This window comes from Podarcis muralis, chromosome 1 (assembly GCF_964188315.1).
Source record: "Podarcis muralis chromosome 1, rPodMur119.hap1.1, whole genome shotgun sequence".
Lineage (NCBI taxonomy): Eukaryota > Metazoa > Chordata > Lepidosauria > Squamata > Lacertidae > Podarcis > Podarcis muralis.
Genome location: NC_135655.1, coordinates 57,815,009 through 57,837,787, shown reverse-complemented (window position 1 = coordinate 57,837,787; position 22,779 = coordinate 57,815,009). Strand labels below are relative to the sequence as shown.

Here is a 22,779-nt window from a genome sequence, read left to right as displayed (position 1 = left end):
CTGTAGAAGGCCAAGGTGAGTGTGCTGTGTCACTGCACAAATTTCAGTGAATTAAAAAGCTTACTGAGGGAAGGGGGAGGACCACTGCATTTGTAGAGAAATAATATTATTATCCTCATTCACTAGGTAAACCACAAGATACATATAGAGAAAGCTACCTATCTATGACTTTCAGACCATATATATATATGGATTATATGAACAAACGGGCTGTGAGAAATTGGGGGCACCTAATGCAGCACAAACTCCATCCAGTCCTATCCCAAAGTGGCTTCTCCAAATTCCCAGTCACACTATTTATTTTCCACACTGTTTTATAACATTTAACATTGACAGGAGTAAAACCTTTAAAAGTGAACAGTGAAAAGTGGAAGTGAACAGTGTGGGAGATTTGCAGTAAGACCTAACAATGCTAATTAGAATGTGAAGGGGTTAAGGACCAGAGAGTTTTAAATTGCTAGAAAAGGCTCAGTGATGTCACATCCCCTCTTCTTCCTTTCTCCTGAAAGGGAGCAAGGCTTGTTTCCTGTTCGCTCTCTCTTCCTCTCTCTCCACACTGCACACAAAAGACAGAGATGCCTCAACTTAGCTCCCACCATCAGACATTACAACTGAATTTCAACCAGGTTTTTACTTGCTTTCTTTTATTGCTGTTGCATGGAGCAATATGCATGACTGTGACCTCGGATTAAGTAAGCAGGAAAGCCTTTTTGAACTGACTCCAGAGTGTGGTCTGTTTCCTTGCATGAGGGTAGAAGTGGGGGGCAGGAGCCACAAGCAGCTGGAACAGAATAATAACCTACTCCTATGCCTCATTAATCTGCCTAACGGTGGGATTTAAACTCTGCTACTGGGATTCTTTATGTGCTAGCCCTGTGGTCTTTAAAAACAGGCTGTTTTCCCTTTGTTTGCTAATGCACACACGTGGGTCTGTAGAGGATTAAATATATTTAATATATCCTCTTACCAATGCCCATCAAACAGGCCTATTTTAGTTTAAAGACTTCTACAAAAATCTAAAACCGCTCACTGGATCAGAATTGTAGCATACGTTGACTAGGACTGCACATAACTGGATTATTATATATTAGATCCTATATTTAATTGAGCAGATGAATGTCCTAGCAGATTCTACCCACCCGCTGTCACATTTTGAAAATTCTATCTATACTATAGGTCCTCTGTACAAAGGCCTTAAATCAATAATTTATAGCATTTTGGTCCACTCTTTAGCCAAATCAATAACTGTCCTGAAGTCTCACTGGGAACATAACTTAGGTGAAGCAATAAATGACACACTTTAGGAAAATATCTGAGATAAAGTCAGTTTTTGTTCATAACTTCTGGTATCCATGAAAATGAATTACAAATGCATCTAATTAAGCAGACAAATGCTGTAAACTGCTGGAGAAAATGTGACTATGACTCCCTCTTATCTAGTGGCCCTGCCCAAGGATCCAACCATTCTGGATAAAAGTGTTCAATGAATCTGAACTAATTACTAACCAAACTTTTGTCCTAGAACCAAATATACAGTGGTGTCCCGCAAGACGAATGCCTCGCAAGACGGAAAACCCGCTAGACGAAAGGGTTTTCCGTTTTTGAGTTGCTTCGCAAGACGATTTTCCCTATGGGCTTGCTTCGCAAGACGAAAACGTCTTGCGAGTCTTGCGAGTCTTGCGATTTTTTTTCGCTTCCCCCCCCTTTTCCTAAGCCGCTATGCCGCTAATAGCCTTTTAGCCGCTAAGCCGCTAAGCCTTTAATAGCCGCTAAGCCGCTAAACCGCTAATAGCGCTAAGCCGCTAATAGGGTTGCTTCGCAAGACGAAAAAACCGCTAGACGAAGAGACTCGCGGAACAGATTATTTTCGTCTTGCGAGGCACCACTGTACCTCTCTTGACAAAATACAACTTTGATATGTAAGATCTCATCCAAAAGAGACCTCATCACGAACTTCGAGGCAGCAGCAAGATTAACTATAAATAAATTTCACTGAACTTCATGAAAGAATGACATAACAACTTTGGAAATAATATGCTATACTTGTCTGTGGGGTTTGGAAGAGGGGCTGTACTGGATATGTTATGCCATCATGATTCAATACTCAATAAAGTATCATTTAAAACAAAAAACAATAAAAAAACCTCCATCCACACACAAATAAAAATTAGAGTCCAAATGTCCTTCTAGTTTTTTGTTGTCTATACTGATTGGTAGGAGCTCTCCGGAATTCCAGAAAGGCGTCTTGCCCATCAGCCCTATCTAGAGATGCCAACAATTGAATGTGTCACCTTCTGAATGCAAAGAATGTGCTCCGTCACTGAGCTGTGGTCTAGTCAGTTCTCTGGCTTCTCCCCTCTCCTGACTCCGCAAGGTCTCTTACAGCACACAGTCTTCCCTGTCTTTAAATCCTATGTCAGCTTTTACATTTCAGTTAACTTGGCATTTTACTTGTCTCACTGCAGCTGCACTTTCAAAATTCTGTTGTCAACAACTCTCTAACAACTATCAATGATATCACAGCTTAAGCAATACTAGGGGATCTCACCAACAGTTCAATCAAGAAATTGTGCTGCATACATACATCATCTTATTTGTATGCCACCTTTCCATAGCCAAAACCATGCTCTAGGCAGCTTACAATGCAAAAAAAGCGTAACTGCAAACATAACAAAAGTAGTCATAAATAATAAATGCACAACCAAAATGAACAATTTCCACATAAATCATAACAAGAACCAAAACAAAGATATAAAAAATTAACATCAATAACGGCAGCAAAGACTCCCAATAACTACTTCCTTAAAAAAAAAATACCCCAGCCCAAGAGTCTGTTCAACTGTCTCAACTATTGCAGCTGGAGTCAGTCAGCCCCCCCACCTGCCCAAGGAAGATGGAAAAAGCCCTGCAAGGTGGAGAGCAAGTATTCCAGGACTCTCAGCCAATATGATCTCCTGGAGCTGGCACATCAAAGTGCCCCATCTATAACATGTTTTGAGGTTAAATCTAGTAGTAAAAACGAGTAGAGCTGTGCACAGAGCCTAGTAGTGGAGCCATTTGTGGAAGCTTGGCGGGGGGGGGACGGGGGACGGACCTTAGGAAGCATGAAAGGGCTTGCCTTAGAATTAATGGTATGGCCAAGATGATGGGCAGAGACAACCTGGGGCAGGAAGGGAGAGTTCTACCCTATGGGACAGCTCCACAATATACTCTACAAATTAGGAGACACCCATTTGATTGCACTCAACACCATTAAAATATACCATATTTTTCGCCCTATAGGACACACTTTTTCCCCTCCAAAAATGAAGGGGAAATGTGTGCGCGTCCTATGGGGTGAATCCAGGCTTCAGGAAGCTGTCCGCAAGCCGTGGGAGAGCTGCCTGCACCCTGAAGCTCTCCCACCTCTTGCGGAGACCTGCTTTGGAGGCTGGCGGTGGGGAGAAGCGCACTTCTCCCCATCGCCAGCCCCACAAGCTTGGGGGACAGCAGTGAGGCGGAGCGCCGCCATCCCGCTATTGCCTGACCTGCTTTGGAGGCTGGCGGGGAGAAGCGCACTTCTCCCCATCGCCAGCCCCACAAGCTCGGGGGACAGCGGGGAGGCGGAGCGCCGCCATCCCGCTATTCCTCGACCTGCTTTGGAGGCTGGTGGTGGGGAGAAGCGCACTTCTCCCCATCGCCAGCCCCACAAGCTCAGGGGACAGATATCTGCAAGCCTCGGGAGACCGGCGCGACTTCCCACCGGGCTCACTAGGCTTGCGGATAGCAGCCTGTTCTGGGGGCTGGGGAAGCTCGGGCATCCCCTGCCCCAGCTCCGCACCTGGGGGGGAAAAATAAATTTCCCCCCTTTATTTCCCCCCCAAAAAACTAGGTGCGTTCCATGGGCCGGTGCGTCCTATGGGGCGAAAAATACGGTAAATGTTAAGAATATGGCTTTCCAAGACATCAAACAGATACTGCTCTGCTTCTCATCCTTCTGTATAAAGAGAAATCAAATGAATGTTGCAAAATGGAAAGAAAACACCCACTTATGACAACAACAGTCATGCGTGATACCCAAACTCAAGCCATCAGTAAATGTTTTCATAGGCCCTCTTATTCATCCAATTTGTCACTGGATTTCTAAGTTTCATTAGAAGCCAAAAAGTGAAAATAAGCAGCTGCTATTTAAAGATGCTGCTACAGATATCAGATCCAAGCTTATAGAAGATGTAATATTTTATTAGAGCTGCAGATTCTGCCCTGGCTGCACAAACAGTACAGTGCCAAATGGCACAGGATTTCCGCCTCCAATCACCAGGATACAGAGAGATGGAAAGTTGATCCCCACACACTATGAGGCAGCATAAATTGCAGGTTCCAGAACTGAACACTGAGGAGCCAGGGACTGCAATAGTCCCTGAAACAACTGATTCACTGTTTAAAGGGCATTTGCACCACTCTTCATGTATTACCTTTCGGATTAGGAATATGACATTGAAATGTGTGCTATATTGGAATCCCATCCATAGGGTTATACCAAACACCTTAAAAATACAGCTGTGAAGAAGATGGCTTTCCAAGACACCAAGCAGATATACAGTGGTACCTCGCAAGACGAATGCCTCGCAAGACAAAAAACTCGCTAGACGAAAGGGTTTTTTGTTTTTTGAGCTGCTTCGCAAGATGATTTTCCCTATGGGCTTGCTTCGCAAGATGGAAACGTCTTGCAAGTTTGTTTCCTTTTTCTTAACACCGTTAATACAGTTGCGACTTGACTTCGAGGAGCAACTCATAGAACGCGGTGTGGTAGCCTTTTTTGAGGTTTTTAAAGACTTTGGTGATTTTTGAAGCTTTTCCAAAACTTTCCCGACACCGTGCTTCGCAAGACGAAAAAAATCGCAAGACGACAAAACTTGCAGAACGAATTAATTTCGTCTTGCGAGGCACCACTGTACATGTTTCTGTTTGTTGGAGGTGATATGGGTTTTGGCTAGCTTGAATGAATTGGTTAAGTTAATATTCTCATTACTTTTATTCTTGGTCAGTGCTGGGATCTGAAATCAGCTGCTGTCTAAACAGCTGTAGTCTACTAGGTGAGTTTGAGAACCAGTCTTAATGTGAGAAATACGATTATATGGAAAGTTAGGAAGTCATCAATGTCAACAGGAGTCGATCCAAAACGGGGCAACTGAGAAACAAAATGGAGTCTTGGCATGGAGGCAGAAACAGTTCACATAGTGGGACAAACCTTCCAACATGCCTCAGGAAAGAGTGACATTTTGAGGAATGTTGGAGGGTATGGTGGGGCAGACCATCAGTAGCCTCCTAGCAGCTGCATCCTTGCTGCTTACTGGAAGGTTAAGAGGTGAGGCAGGGGTTTGCAAGGTTTACCTCGCCTGGGAGAGATCCTTCCGTGGGCGTGTTTGATTTCCAGCATTTGTGCAGACATGATTTCCAGCATCTGCGCATGTGCAGATGCAATTTCTAACGCCATGGAAGTGAGTTGCCGCGCTGCGCTGGTTTAGCGCAGCATGCGGGGACTCGCCAAGCGGGTGGTTTGGTTCGTGGGCAGTTCATGGGCCGGTTAAACAACCCCTGTGTTCCGCTTGTGGCTCATGGGCCTTAGGTTGCCTGCCCTGAGGTGAGGTATCAGTAAAATAGGAGTTGTGTGGCACTCCTGCCCTCAGGCATGCAGAAGTGCAGGTCTTTTTAGTAAACAAAAAACCAGGGTTGGCCCAGCTCCCTCTCCCCCCCCACAAGCCAGACCTTTCCCCCTCCAAGCCAGACTTTTCTCCTCCCCAAGTATCTCTCTCTTCCCACCCAAACCAGTTGCGCTGCAGTGCTGCCCCAAGTGACGCTTCTTCTCCCCCAACCCCCAAATGATCTCTCTCTCCCCCCCCAAAGGGAGTAGCGCAAATGATGTGGATCCCAATAGTGCCTGTCCTCCCTCCGTCCCCCCATCATAGGGATCCTTTCCCCACGACTCCTCCTCACGACTCCCTCCGTATTTGGCACCACCCCCTTCCCCGATTGGGAAAGCCATGCTAAGCCCGCCTCCCCTCTTCCAGCGGCATCACACAGACCTCTCCCCAGCTCCCTCACACCTGCCTCTGTCTCCCTGTGCACACATGCACAGCTCAGGGTTGCATCGCTGTGAAGACTGCTGCTGTTGGTGGCGGCGGCAGTGGCTGCCATATCTGAGGTAGCAGAGAAAGGCCTTGCGATCGACTATAAACAACCCTGCAGTCCACTGGGGGCTCACGATCGACGTGTTTTACATGCCTGGTTTATACTATGTTCTCTTTCTTTCCTTTGTCACTGTTGTTGTTTACTGAGCCTGACCTGTTCAGAGTGAGCTTGATAAGTAATTCTGGAAAATTGTCTTAAAACACAAGACTTTTCATTTTTGTAACCAAGAAATCTTTTAATTTTTTTTTTTAAATACTTTTCATTCAGTGGAGGCTCATGTCAAATGATAAATACATATATGGGTCATTCCATATCAAGTGATCCAACCTAATGTCATCCAGTTGTCTTAATATTTTGTACACTTGTTGAATGATTGAAACTAAGTTTAAATCAAAATGTTAAATTTTTTATTTCATCCCCTTTGTGAGTTATGAGGGTTTGAAATTTCAAAAAATTGACAGTTTTAGCCTTGCCGGACCTTAACAACAGCCCAGAACATCAAAACTAAAAACACCAATCTCTTCAGAACTTCATGAGCTTTAATATGATATGTCACATGATGGACGTACTTTAAAATTTAAATGTAAGTTACAAAATTGAAAATTGAAAATTTTTTAAAAATTGATTTAAAAAATAATATGATTCAAATTTACAAAAAAGTATCAACTATTAAACATTTATAAGAGCCACCTGCAAAAATTCATCTTGGGATCATATTTTTTTAAAAAAAACATTTGTACATACATGTCTGCTTTATTGGGTTCTATAAATTTTACGCTTCTTGGAGTAAAATATAACAGAATAAACAAGACTTCAAACTGTAATATGTTACTTCAGGCATTTCTTTAGAAAGTTATTCAATTAAAAGGTATCTGAAAAGCTAGTCAGGCTTTTTTTAAAAAAAATGTCTTCCAAAGCAGAATGATCATTCAACAAATGTACAAAATATTAAGAAAAATTGGATGACATGAGGTAAAAAAGTTGGATCTCTTGATATGGAATGGCCCATATGTGTAAAATCAGCCCTAATATATTTAGCTATTTAAGGATGGGCCTTTGAGACACCATGCAATGTTTATAAACGATCATGGCAACAACCCTTAACTGTAAACAGTATAAACACGGAAATGTGGAATTGCATCCTGTATGCTAAGTAATTAAGAGCTTATAATAATTTGCTGCAGAGGTTTAACACTCATTTTAAAGACATACAAAGCTTATTAAATTGGATTAAAAGGAAGGGGGGGCACTGTTGCCATAGCTATAATTTCTGCAGTCTGCAACCACCTCCACTCCCTATCTTCCTACTCCTTCCAATGCTGGTATTCTGAACCTCCTGCTCTTTAGAAAAAGCCACACATAGAATGCCACCTGCGCAACTGATTATGCATGTTCAAAGCACTTGGGCTGAAAGGGACTAATTCTTCATTCCTTAATTAAGAGAAACTTGCCATCTATCCATGCCCTCACATTTAATTATAATTTCAACAAAGAAATCCTTCAGAATCAATTGGCCCATTTTTATTTGTTTAAAATGCCCTATGCCGTAAACATACATTTCTATTGGAAATAAATACTTAAAATGAAACAAAGAAGTCTTTTCAGACACACATACACATAGCAAAACTGCGTTAACAAGGCCAAACTTTGTCTGGAGGCTGACACTCTGACAAAATTGACTTATAAAGAAAGCAAATATATGAGATGTCCAAGACAAGAAAATTGTTGAGAAACACTGGGTAGAGGTGCCTGGTTTTCAAAATATTGGAGACCCAACACCATTTTGTTTGATAAAAAATGCTAGTCAACACAATAGCAAGCAGTAACAAACTATACTTGTCAGTCAGTCTTTCTGCATTCAGTTCTTTCCTATTTTCCATATTGCTTGCCCAAGCTGATTACAATGTTACTAGGAAGTGTTTCTTCTGCCTGTTAATTGATTAGAAATAGAAAGTAATTTAGGGGAAAATGAAAACCAAACCATGGGAAACAGGTGTGTGTGTGTGTGTGTGTGTGTGTGTGTGTGTGTGTAAAATTTGATGCTTGATATTCTCCCCAAAAGCATCAAAGCAGTCATCATGGGAAAAATCAGAACTTTGTTAGACTTCCTTCCTGCAAACTCTTTCCCCATTTTTCTATTCTCTTTTTATTGCTTTTCCTCACCTAATCCAGTGCTGACCTTGACAGTGAAGCTACAAGTACACACCTGACAGGGTGCAATATAGAGTTGATGGGTTGAATGTAGGTCATTAGTGGCACAATATTGTACAGGCCCAGCCTGTCTATGGGTATGGATGAGGAAAGACAGAACCCAGTTTCACTAAGTTCTTTTACTGTGGGTATATTCTGCAGCGGGGTGTACAGAGTGTTAAGGGAGGGGTAGTACATCTGGTGGGAGACACATCATGCTCCTTTGTTCACCTTTGGTTCCCACCCCACACTCAGCTTTCACCTGTGGCTCCTAGAAGATGTCAGCATTCGACAACGGCCACACCACACAGGTGAGGGCAGCTGATGGGCCTGAAACCCTTGGTAAGTTAGGGACTTCCCCCTGCATGTGAAAACAGATTCCAGCAGATTGAGCTGATGAGACCAATAGTAGTCAAGACAGTGGTTTCTGCACGTGCTGTAGAAGGAAGTGGAAGGCAGATGAAGCCTATCAACCTGGGATGGTAGCCCATCTAGAAGAAAAACTCTGGGAGGAAAAAAATCTAAGGAGTAACCCTACATAAATCTGGAGTGAAGTCCCTAAGATGATTGGCTGGCGCCCTGTACGTCTCCTTCTAGCAATTCCTGCAACCAACCTGGTGCCAAATGTATTGCTCTGCTTTCCTTTGGACCACATCAGTGAGGCGGAGAGGGGGGTCTTGTTGTCTGGACAGTCCAGGACCTCCATATACACTGCCTAGGCTTGTGCCCCAGGGAGATCACTTCAGTGCTGCTAATGTGGAAGTTTATTGTCGCAGACAGATGGATGCCCCCAACAATATTCCACAAAAATACAGTGGTACCTTGGGTTAAGAATTTAATTCGTTCTGGAGGTCTGTTCTTAACCTGAAACTATTCTTAACCTGAAGCACCACTTTAGCTAATGGGGCCTCCTGCCTCCGCTGCGCCACCGCTGCACAATTTCTGTTCTCATCCTGAAACAAAGTTCTTAACCCAAGGTAATATTTCTGGGTTAGCAGAGTCTGTAACCTGAAGCGTATGTAACCTGTAGCATATGTAACCCAAAGTACCACTCTAGTGCATTAGAGGTGCATTTATTCTGCTTTATTTGTTGTACTATGATGCTTCCCCAATGCTACCTCATTATTACTGTTCAAAGGGTCTATAATGCAATAAAAGGACAAAACCCAGAACGTTTGTGGTATGGAAAGTAATGGGATTTTAGCAGCAGGTTACAGAATATGCACTGATTGGAAATGAAACCATATGGACACCCAAAAACTTCTGCAAGCGTAAATAGCATTGAAAGTAGGATCATGTATGACCGCTCTGATAACTTGATGAGCACAAATCATTATTTAAAGGTCACCCAGAGGAGCCCTTTGAAATAATTAGTTAACTGTTTTTCAATAACTGTTCAGTTATTTAACAGCTACATTGATACTAAACAAAGCCAATAATAATAAATATTAGTCAAAAACATTTGAAGGGCTGCAGTGTTTAATAATAAAGATGAACATATGCTGATTATGCATTTAGTAGCATCTATATTAAGATATTGGTTTTACTGTAAACCATATGAGTAACTCAAAACTGAGTTCAATCAGGACACAATTTAAAAATATAGAGGGTCAAACCAGCAAATTTAAAATACCACCCTGCTCCCCATAAATTTTCTGTTTTGAAGGAACTGTGTAACACAGATGGGCTAGCAAGCATATGGATTATTTTCATTTTTTTAAATTCTGTCTGTAGCTCTTCCCCTGCAATGGTCTTTCCAACTGGAGGGCAGATTAAATAAAGCAAGATGATTAATCCCAGGCTTCATTTTGACTGGAACACCACCCTCCATAGCCAATATAACAGATGGTGGGTGAGTGCTTGGTGGGTGTGCCCACGAGCCCAAAAAAGCTGGCCACCCCTGATTGATGGCAACCAAAAGCGGGTAAGAAAAGCATAAGTGCATGCACATACACACATGCATCACATTGAAATAAATTCCGCTTGGACAGCATTCACATTCATAGAGACAACTCCATTTGCATACTCTTGCTCATCAAAAACTACTTTTGCAACATGTATAGTTCAAGCCTCCCACTTGAATGGACTTGGTTTGTCCTACCTGCTTATGAATGTGCACTGCTACCTTCTTCTAAATAGCCTACCAGGCATGAAAACAAGCATTTTTATATTGAAACAGACTTAATTTTTATCTCTGTATATTTAAAGAAACATCATCCTACCTAACAAAAGCAACCACATAGAATTCCAGCCATAAGACATAAACTGAGGAACAGCTACCCATATATACCTGATTTGATTGCTTTTTGAATACATTCAAAACAAATCAATGACCAGTTTTAGATTAAAACCTCATATTCCAACCATTTAATTTTACTGCTATATTCTGTACAATATGCTACCGAAAGGGTGGGGGGAACCAAGCACACGTCCAATGAATTTCATGTGCTGAGACTAGAGGAATAGCCAGAAGCTTGTTCTGATCTAGTGAAGTGAGTATCGTTATTGAAGATGACCAGCTATTTTTATTTCAAGTTCATTATGTTTGCCATTTTGTTCACATCTTATGAAATAGTAGGCGGCAGAACTGAATCAATTCTTCCAATACAGTTCCCTCAAAGATGTGTGTAATACACTGTACTTCAAATTATTGCATACTAGTCTTTATTATTATTTAGAAAGCACTGCAGGCACACCACCAAATGAAAAAAAACTTCAACTCTGCAAAAAGTGAGACAAAGCTACATGTAAATTTTGGAACAGAAAACAGCAACCTTTCAGTTCTTTGAAACAGACACATGTTGCTGGGCTGTATCCAAAGCAGCGTCAGTGGAATTCTGCAAGTGCAGCAACACTTTCCTTTCCTCTCCTACCCCAAGCCAACCATTTCTTATTCAGAGTTCCCCAACCCTCCAGAAATTATTTTGAGGGTGCGCTGCTGGGGAAGGTTAAGTTCTGCTACTGCTAGTCTCTTGCAGTAGTGGACCAGGAGAATTGGATATTGCCTGATGAATTTCAAGCACCAGCATAGTTTTACAGCAGGCATGTCCAACTCCCAAGAGACTGCGATCTACTCTCAGTAAAAAAAACACCTGGCAGTGATCTACCCATTGTCATTGGAGAGAGGAGGAGTGTGCATGGAGTGGGTGGATTGCACAGTTTTTTTAGTTTTCCCCCCGTAACATTTTGTACACAGTAAGGATCCTGTGATCTACCAGGATCAGCTGGGGATCTGCCGGTAGATCACGATCTACAGGTTGGACATCTCTGTTTCACAGGACACTGTAGATAACTTTGGACTTGGCCATCAACAAACATGCTTTGGGGCTTCCAAGATTTCAAACCAAACCAAGTTGTAGCAAATACTGAAAAGTAAATTTAAAACTTAGTTGTGTGATTCCTGTATAAATAACAGAACAACAGGCAGTTGAATCTGGAGGAGGCCTTGTGCCATAAAGGAAAAAATGGGCAAGATTCAGTGCTATTTTTCTAGAAAAAGAGGCACTGAAACTCACCACAAACACCTCTTATAATGGCAATGGCACCCACCTGAGAGGCGCCAGAACTGAGTTCCAGCTGAAAAAAAGTCTTGTCTATATTAGTATTGATGTCTATTCTATGGAGTGTTAATGTCTGCATTCCAACTATATACAGATACTGCTCAGATTCATATGTTTCTTTTGTAACAGAGGAAATTGTTTTTAATGATCGTGGGCTTAAAGACTTTCAACTTAAAGTAGCCACTGACGCAGAATTGATGCAGTAAACATGTTGAGTGAATGAGCCCTTGTGGCTTTTTGTTGTTGTTTTTAATTAAAATTTTAATAACACAAAACGATCCCCTCATCTCTTAGATGAGGTGAGGGGAGTCTAAGATTAGGCAGGGAGAAGACAAACCAAAAGCATTAATCAACCAAGAAGGCCCATTAGTAAGTATTAAAGCTCAAATCTAGAATTTTCATAGCAGCCAGAAAGTTTTGTGTGCTTTGTATTTCATCTTGATTTGTATAAACAATAAAACAGTGCCAATCTGCCACAAGCAAGGCTTTATATTTCATTCATTTAGCCAGACAGATTATTTATTAATTTTTCCACCTTTGCAACTTGCCAAACTAACTTATACCAATTTGGTGCACCCTTTGGGTCCTTTCAATACTGAGCAATGAGTAGCCTGACAACTGCAAGAAGATAACCAATTAGAGATCCGAAATGACAATACCCACTGGTTTCTTACATCTCTCCAACATAGTCCTGAATTAAATATCTTCATTTGAAAGAGTCTCATTGAGTCTTTCTCCACTATTTTTAATGCCTGTTCCCTCAGGCTTGATGATACCGATTTAAATGGGAACTTTAACCACTTAGAATTTCAACAATTGTCATGAATGAAAATATTCAATTCACATCCATTTCAGGCCCTCTACAAAGCCCATATCAAAGCTAAGATGTAAATTAAAAATACAAGACACAAACCCCTTTTCTTTATCCTTAGAGCTAAAAATCAGTGGCTTAAAAGATGTGAGATCCTACAAAGCTAGCTGCTTAATATGCTCCTGTCTAATAAAGGATCCCACCTTTAATGAGCCTTCATGTGATGACAGCTATTAGTTACCACACCAGAGTAAATCACTGAAGACTATTGTTCTCACATGGTAAATATTAGTGTGTGTCAGATGAGGGCATATTAAAACACCATGCAAAACTGACTTGCTTCAATCCTGAAAATTTTAGCCTCATTCAGCAAACTTGGCCACCTCACTGCTCACTCTTAACAGTAGAACATTTGTAAACATGCTAAAAAGCATAGGTCCCCAAACCAATCCTTATTTGCTTTTGTAAGTGTATATTCTATTGCTGTAACTTGCTCTGGGACATTATAATGAAGGAATACACATTTCCTTCCTATATTTGCTTATGGAACACCTGTGGATAGAGATTTCTCTGTTTCTCATTACACCAGAGCTTGTGCACACCCAATGAAGCTGAATGCCAGCACTGGCGGAGGAAGAGGAGTGCGGGGGGAGCGCACCACCCCCGGCAGCGCGATCCCCGCAGGCGGCGCACCACGCCCCCAGGACGCACACCAGCCCTGCCCCCGCCTGCTCTCCGCCCCCCCCCCCGGTGCCGGAGCATGAAGCTCCGCCATTGAATGTCAGAAGATTCAGGACAAACAAAAGAAAGTACTTCATGCAGTGCACAGTTAAACTATGGAACTTGTTCCCACAGGAAGCAGTGATGGTCACCAACTTGGATGGCTTTTGCTTAGACAAATTCATGGAGGAGAGGCTAGCCATAATAGTTATGCTTTATCTCCACAGTTTAAAGCAACAATGCTTCTGAATACTGGTTGCTGGAAACCACAAGAGGAGAAAGTGCACATGTGCTTGAAACCTGCTTGCTGGTTTCCACAGGCATCTGGTTGGCCACTGTGAGAACAGGATGCTGATCTAGATGGATTCAGCAGGCTCTTCTTATGTTCTTACATGTGCTAATGATTTCTCAGAACCATGACCGGTATTAATTGAGTTATAATGGAAATAGATAAACTTTTCTGTCATATGTTTTTTCAATTCTATGTTGCAAGCTTACAATTATATTATGCAGAAAAAGGAAAACACCTGCACATTAGTCATAAAGTTGTGTGATTTAAGAGTGTACCTATAATGTCAGTTCTTCCATTCATTGGGAAGTAATAGAACACTGTGACCAGCTTTTTAACTTAAGGTCAGAGATGTTCTATAAAAGAAAATTAGTAACAACCTACTTTTCTGCCATGTTATGGTAAAGGTTAAGAAGCACCATAGGCATTAGGATTACTCAACACCATCTGCCTCCTCCTCACCAATTTGGAATGATTAAGAGACATACATTTTAGTTCACACCCAAAGAATACCAGATGGTTTTCAAGAGACAGAGGAAGTGAAAATATCATTAACCAACTGTATGTCTTGAGGTTCCTATGATAAAGGGACATGGAAGAAGAGTACAACCGTCAAAAGAAAAAGTAACTCAACCATAAAACAGGATTTTCAAATTCACAGCGAGTAAAATGGAAGCAATGTAAGAAATGAACAAATTATCCATGTAAATTCTACAAAATTCCTACGAAGAACAGGTGCATATCATGAATATATCATACTAATTATGACTTAATTGTATCCAGCCCTATAGTACCAGGAGGGAATTATTCTGCATCAAATTCTTCATTATGCAGAAAAAGTGGTCGGGGAATGGTCATTAACAATAATCAAATTGCTGCCTGGTCATCTAACCATTTTAAGGAGCCTGGTTGGCACTGGACACACCAGTTGTTTGCCCCTGCTCCTTATAGAACAGTTTATATAAGAGCTGAGCAGGAATGGAATATAAGTTTCCACATACTATTTCAGACTATAAGGCACGTCAGAGGAAAACTCTCAAGCTCCATATATTGCTTCACATAATTGAGAAGGAAGCAGGGCTAGCTCTCCTTATTCTGAAACCTACTCAATCTTTATATAGAAATTATCATCTTACTGCATGCTAATTGCATCCAGTCTTAGTGAATTACATTCAGTCTTAAATTATGTTCAAAGCCTAATGACAGAAACCAGTGATCTATTAGGTGGAGTAACTTACCAATGTAGCATTTTTAATATACACAAACCATACAAACTTTTTTTTTTAAGGAATATTTCCTCTTAGAAACAACATTATGTTTTATACAACAAAGCCAATTTTTGACACTGCACTGGGATGTAGGTTGTCCATCATACAGGATGTAGGAGTAAGCCCTGATCTTGTCTGTCTTCCCCAACCCTAGCATAGGCTCCTGAAATGTAAGTCGGGTCCTATGGACAAAAATACTTACATGCATATAAATGTGCATATGCTGGCTCGTATTCTAGGTCTGAAAAATGTTGGGGAGACTCAGTCCAGAATATTGCTCCACTGTAAGTTCACTGGGCCATGTCAGAATTGCTATCTAATATTTCATCAGCTGTTTCAATCAAGTTACTAAGAACTGTGGAAACTTCAAAGTGATTGACAAAGTGAGGCTATATTGCTTTGACAAAAGGTAAATACAACCATATGGCAAGCCAGGTTTTCATAGTTTTCATCACCCACAAGTGAGGAGACATACTACAAACCCGCTCCTGATCAGGGGAAGGGAGTGACATCTGAATCAGGTGTGGCTGTATGAGCCCAGAGCCAGTGCTTATACCCAGCGATCGTCTGAACAAGGGCCTATAAACTGAAACTGAATCCCTGAAAAATGGTGGTCCTGTGTGTGAGTGGTTTTACTGTCAGAAATATAAGTTGCTTACCTCTTTTGGATAGGGTTGTACTGCCTCTGAAGGAAGAAGTGTGTAGTCCAAAGCCACTCACTGTTTATCACTATAAAATATAGTTAGGATGCTGGCCAGTCATGCCCTTTGTTTGGGAAATTGCTTTTTAATAGATGAGGATGTCTCCTTGATCAAAGCTAATGGTTGAGGTGTATAACGATTATCCCCAGAATGTGAAAGCCACCAGACCTAGGAGAAGTTGACATATTGTTCCTGCTGCCAGCTAAAAGGTAGCCTTAAGGTCTGTGCATGAAAGAAATTGCCACTGTAAAGCAGAAATGGAGAACATGGCCCACAAGGACATTTCCCTTGTACCTGATACCTTATGTGATGTCAGATGCGGGGCAGGCATGTGGCTGGACTGGCTGTAGGATCAAGATCCCTGTGGGGAACTCAGTCATGCAGCCAATCCCTGCAGGAACCAGGCTTGAAGTCACTGCTCATCAGCTGTCTGACTCCTGGACTGGTTGTGAGACAGAGTTCTCCATAGGAAACCTGATCAGATAACCAATATTTGTGGTGACTGTATACCTGCTTTCTGCAGGGATTGACTATGCAATCAAGTTCCCCATGGGCAATCAGTGGATGGGTGAGGACTTCAAGCCTGCTGGTAAGATCAGATTCTGGCCAGAAGGAGATAGGGAGAAAAAGAGAGACAGAACTCAGTTGGAAACTAAAGGCAACTTGGGCGGCGACCATTTCTCTCTGGGGATGGGGGTTATGTATCTGCTAGAAGTACCTGCTTCCTTCTAGGCTTTACTTGTATATTTATTAATGAAATAATTATTACCCTTGATGAACCCACCCAAATAACCTCTCTCCATCCATAAGGAAGCCAGACTCGGATATAATTATTGTTTATTGGATTTTCTACTCAGCGTGAACCACATTACAGTTTAAACCTTTTATAATTAGAAAAATAGGATGGTTTCTCTCATCTGTCTGTCTGTCTGTCTGTCTGTCTGTCTATCTATCTATCTATCTATCTATCTATCTATCTATCTATCTATCTTGGGCATCAAGGGCCAGAGGAAAGAGGTTTGTCTGTCTTCTGCATGTGACAAAAGCTATCTAATGAAGTTCCCAGATAGACCTTTGTGGGGAGGGAATGCCACAGCTAAGAGGCTGCTACGGAGAATACCTTCTCCTGAGGGTAGTAGTGTCATTGGCACTGCACACTGCTTGGGGGAGTGCTGAGTGTATGATAGGAATAACTGACAATCACATTAATGTTTTCCACAGGTAATTAAATAGGATTAGGCACATTTAATTTTTCTGGGTTATACTAAGGTCTGTCTGTCAATCAGAGGGAATATGAAAGAGATGTGTGTGCAAACTTAGAGCAGTATGACATTCATTATGACCTTTACTGAATACCAACATTATCTATACCCAGCAATCCCTAAGCAGTGTATACCGTATTTTTCGCCCTATAGGACGCACTTTTCCCCCTCCAAAAATGAAGGGGAAATCTGTGTGCGTCCTATGGGGCGAATACAGGCTTTCGCTGAAGCTTGGAGAGCGAGAGGGGTCGGTGCGCACCGACCCCTCTCGCTCTCCAGGCTTCAGGAAGCTATCAGCAAGCCTGGGGAGCCTGCGGGAGTTCCCGCAAGGCTCCCTAGGCTGCGGATAGCAGCCTGCTGCCCGGTGCGCGGGGCGCCCTGAAGCAGAGCATGCTGGGCAGACATCTGCAGCCTGGGGAGCCCTGCGGGAGTTCCCGCAGGGCTCCCTAAGCTGCAGATAGCAGCCTGCTGTCCGGCACACAGGCGCCCTGAAGCAGAGCACCCCTCGTGCCGGGCAGATATCTGCAGCCTGGGGAGCCCTGCGGGAGTTCCTGCAGGGTTCCCTAAGCTGCGGACAGCAGCCTGCTGCACAGAGCGCGGGGCGTGCTGAAGCAGAGCGCCCCACGCTTCGGGCAGACATCGGCCAGCCCCACAAGCTCGGGGGACAGCGGGGAGGCGGAGCGCCGCCATACCGCTGTTCCCCAACCTGGTTTGGTTTCCCCAACCTGGTTTTGGGGGGGGGGAAATAAAGGAAAAAAAAATTCCCTTTATTCCCCCCCCAAAAAAAACTAGGTGCGTCCTATGGGATGGAGCATCCTATGGGACAAAAAATACGGTAAATGTGGGCAAGGTAAGCCTCATCTGCATGTGAGTTTTGCAATGGGTCACTGGTGATGTAATAACTACAGGAACAACAATTTATTTTTTGTATCCTGCCCACTTGACTAGGGTTGCCCTAGCCACTTTGGGTGACTTCCAACAAAATATACAGAAACACAACAACAACATCAGAACAACATAACACCACACATTAAAAGCATCCTAATACAGGTAGCACACCTCATGACTGCCTGAAGTCTTGGTGCCATGTTGTAAAAAAAAGAAAAACAATATCCCCCCCCCCCGCCAAATGTCCTACTAATTTATCAAAAATACTCTGCAATCTAAGTACCACAGTTCCACCCCACATCACACATTATGCCCTTGGTCCCCCCCCCCCCATTGCCCCCTGCTTCAAGTTATATGATTTGGATGTTCTCCTCTTCCTTTTATGCACTGCACTAATGAACTACTTTTCAGATATTTCAGGGGGGTAATACAACACAAAATTCACATTCATGCACCCCAAGGAGAAAGATGACTCTCAATGAATTTTTGACCCAGGCCCGGCCCGCCCATGAGGCAGGGTGAAGCAGCCGCATTAGGCAGCAGAAACCCCCAAGGTGGTGCCCAATGGGTGCCGTGCTGCTGGCAGAGAAGCTGCACTGATGCTGGTGAGATCTTGTTGGAAACCAGTGCTGGCACTGCTTCTCTGCTGGCAGCGCCAGTGGTGGGGTGAGCAGCACACCCCATTTCGCTTCAAGTGGCAGAGCAGGATGTGCCACCTCTGTGTTTACCAGATATCACAGTGTAGGAACTGCCATTTGACCTACCTATTTTTTACCCTACGGTTTTTTATGATATAAAAATATCTTAAAAAGTAATATTGGTACAAATGAGGACAAGATAGAGATGCCACCAGGCCCGTTGATTATTTAAGCGGAAATGGATTACAGTTGCATCAATTTCTGGATTTATATCTGCAAGACACTTTGTCATCTGTACACCTTTTAAAAATAAAAATGCAGGCAGTTCTATCTTAGACATTTTCAAAGCACCTTGGATGTAATCTGCAGGTTCAGTGGCTAGCATCAAAAGCTGCAACAGCTGTCCTGTGTCCTCCCCCCCCCGCCTTCTCCTCCGCAAGTCTTACATCTCAGCTAGTGACACAGTGCAATGCTCGTTGCTAGGAGACTGTTGCTCTGAGTTACTAAACTAGCAATGTGAAATAGTGCTGCTAGCAAGAATATTTGTTATAGTCTATTATGCTCACATTTTGCTTGCTGTCCAGTCACTCTTATCTTCTCACACATCCATTATAAAGGATTTATGTATTTACTGATGACTGATTTGAAAATCATTTTTAAAAATATCATTGATTGGAACGAACTTCCTACAGTTTGTTACAAGTTGTAAGAGAAGAAGGATGATTTATAGAAATCAGTGGTTATGCCTGATCATACCTAGATTTGAACTCAAAATATAGCCTGTTCTGCTTCTCAAATTCAATTCATATATACCACAATTTAGGCAAAGACTTGAAGATCCCAAATTTTCTCATAAATGCCACCATATACACCTTCAAATTAATGTACTACTTTTGGCTATGGCTGTCATTCTTGGAGGCATTACATGCACAATAATATTTGATATGTGTTTCAAATTTAGTCCTGAGGTACAACTAAGCATCCTTGAAAATTCAAAGTAGAACCAATAGATTCCCCCTCCCCCAAATAATAGTAGTTTTTGAAAGGCATTTGTTTATTGAGAGCCCCTGACACTAGGGATTCATTTGTCAATTGACACAACTCATTCACATAACAATTGGTTTCTTGTAAGTTTTTTATTTATTTATATTTATTTATTTATTTATTTATTTACGGCTATTAGCCCATATTCTTGTAAGTTTATGAGCTTCCCTTCCAACATAACAACACTGCCTAACTGGGGGGTGGGGGGGTGGAGGAGGCTTGATGGGAAGTCATCTGAGAGAGATATACTGACTATTCAAAACAAAATCATGGCAAGCTTTTGAGTTCTATAGAACACTTAGTGAGTAAAGAAGTTTCACTGTTGGTGGTGGTGGAGAAAAGAAAAAATAAGAACAAGAATACAAAAATTAGGCCGGATGTTGTAGCCATACCGTCAGCTTGTAAACTCAGTTTGAAGGCAGAGATTTGTATGCAAAGGAAGTTTCTGCTAGGTGTTAGAGGAATCAAGTTACACATCTAGGATTTGAGGCAGGGGGAGGCAATAGCTACTCCCCATTTTTGAGGACATAAAGCCTGACTTGTAACCCAGATCTGTCCCATTCCTTACACACATGTTCCTGTTGAGCAGAGGACAGAAGCAAAGAGCAAAATGGCAGACTTTATATGATCAAATATAGGGATTAAATGTGGATGGCATACTATTAGAGCAAGGAAGAAGATGAATGCTGGGCATTAATGAGTCACTATTATCATTTATAATAATATTGGTATCCCATCCTTATTCCAAGGTGGTCAGGGGGCATTATTTGGAGCTGTCCAGTCCCCTCCCTCCAGCAGTATTTTTATAAACTAGGTTAAGGCTGAGAATATATTACTAGACCAAGCTCAACTTCATAGCTGAACAGCCAATCTCCTTCATCACATTGTAGAAGATACACATATCATGTATGACAAGTTTTTAAGTAAACTTGTTCAATGGGGAAAAACCTGATATATTCAAAGAGGGAAAGAGAGAAACAAGCTTCAATACAAAAACATGTCAGAAAAGTGATCAGAAAATGAAATTGAGCAGAAGGACTGAGTGCATCAGGTGAGATTAAGAAATACAGAAAGAAAATGATTGAACCTATCTTTGAATATTATCTTCTTACGTTTCACATTTCAAGAGGAAATGTACAGGCTTTATATTGTGACATGAAAAGACATTGGCGGAAATATATAAAGTGAAGCCAACCAAGATAGGCTATGAAGTGTACAGGATTGGCAACAGCCAAGAAGATTACAATGACATTGTCAATGAAGAAGTCAACACAGCACGTAGTCCGGTCAAACTATGAAATAATTGCTTGGAGGGTTTATTACTATGGTGCTGAAGGGAAAGGGAAGCTTATTAAAGCAGACTCATTGCCTTGATCAGCATTGCTCCAAAGTGACCTTTTAACACATTTCCAAGAGCCATGCACTACCTGAATTCTAAAAGAACAAAACATGATACTGTCACAGCAAGACCACAGGAGATTTTATTTATCACTTGTGGCATTTGTATTCTTGCAGCAGGGTATCTAGAGTTCAGCAATGAAAATTCGTAATTTTCTCATTTATTTTGCTGCTATTCATTATCCTGGAGATGCAGATTTTAATTGTGTCCTGACAATTCAGGTGTTAAAGACCATCTTGGCTGTGGGTCCTGAAAGACCTGCTCCTTGCCTTATAGGCCTTTGCCCACCTGTTCTGGGAGTGCAGGGCTCTGACTGACTCCAGCTACAAAAGCTGTGGCTGCTGAAGGAGCCATAGACTATCTTGGCTGTCTTTTAGTGCAGAACCAGGTCATCCAAGCCTGAGTTCCCCCGCCTGCTGCCTGCCATGAACAATTGGCAGGATTGGCAGAACAGCAGCAGATATGTGCTATGTGTATGATAATATTTTGTTCTCTTGTTAATTATGCTGTTTTCAATATGCATTTTATATTTGGCTTCCTTTACTAATGTTTAATATTTTTAAAATTAACTTTACTGCATTAAATGTGCATTCAGTAATTGACCTCATTTAATGTTTTATTTTGAAATTTTTAAGATAATATTTCAGTTTCCTGTTAATTATTCTGCTTTGAATGTATAATTTATTTTTGACTTTCTTCAGTAATGTTTTATTCTGGGTTGTTTTATTTGATGTTTTAATGTGTTGTAAACTGCTTTGAGGTTTTTTTCTTTAAAATATAAAGAGTTATAGAAATGTAATGAATAGTAGTAGTAGTAGCAGTAGCAGCAGCAGTAATAATAATAATAATACTAAAAAATAAAAGACTATGGACTGATTCTAGCCATCATAAAAGGAAGCCTCAAAACACAAAGATTGTAACAAATCAAAACAAAGGAAAAGACTTGGAACTTGAAGATGCAGCTTGATTTTCTGGGATTGGTAAGGGAATGGTGAAAACCTAGCATGACATCTGAGTGCTCAAGCTATGCAACTATTAACATATTTTCCCAAAATGGAACATCCATGTCCCCATTATTCTGTCAGATTATACCTTGCAGGCAGAACCAAAAAGCCATTGAACACTGATGCATCTATGTAGCATCTTTGTCCTCAATCCTATGCTATGCTTAAATTCAATAAAAGTATGGCTGGTTTAAAGAACAAGGAATTGCAAATTGCCCATCAGAAACAGGATGGTTTCTGTTAATGGAGTGCATAATGAGAGCAGTCAAAAGCAAAGAGAATCCCATGGTTCAAATGAAGGTAGCTAACCACCAAAGAACACCAGAGGCATTTTTTGGAAATATAAAAACACTGCTCTCACCTTCAATGCACATATATATGGAGGAATTCAAAGTCAGGCTAAGGCCATTGTTCCATCCAAGCAAGCATTCCGACTTGCCAGACAGAATGATCCTGTCCTCCCTGCGCTGTTCCAGGGGTTCTCCTTGTTGGTGCAAGGAAAAAATAAAATATAGAAAGGAAAATTCCCTGGATGCCAATATCCAGGTTTGTGGCAAGTACTCTTTGATGAGAGAACCCCAGCAAATATTTTAAATCACAAAATATGCAGCAAAGTAAAGCAGGGAGCTATAGGCTGTTAAACCTTTAAAATTTGCCCTTGTGAGTTCCAAAACTCCCCTCTTCCCTTAGCATAGAAAAAGACCGCATGGTTGATAAGTTAAAAATGGTTTACTTACAAACTCTCTAAAGGTCAGATTCATGTACTTTTCCATACAGCATTCTGAAAACGTTGAAAAGGCAGTAAAACTTGACTTAGGTACAGTGGTGAAAGTT

The 22,779-nt window shown here is 41.7% G+C and overlaps 1 protein-coding gene across 9 annotated transcripts in view; it reads right to left on the bottom strand.

Moving 5' to 3' along the window:
• The window catches only part of SHANK2 (SH3 and multiple ankyrin repeat domains 2), a 330,073-nt gene that overhangs the window by 89,367 nt on the left and 217,927 nt on the right, over window positions 1-22,779 (bottom strand). The gene's annotated exons all lie outside the window — the stretch shown is intronic.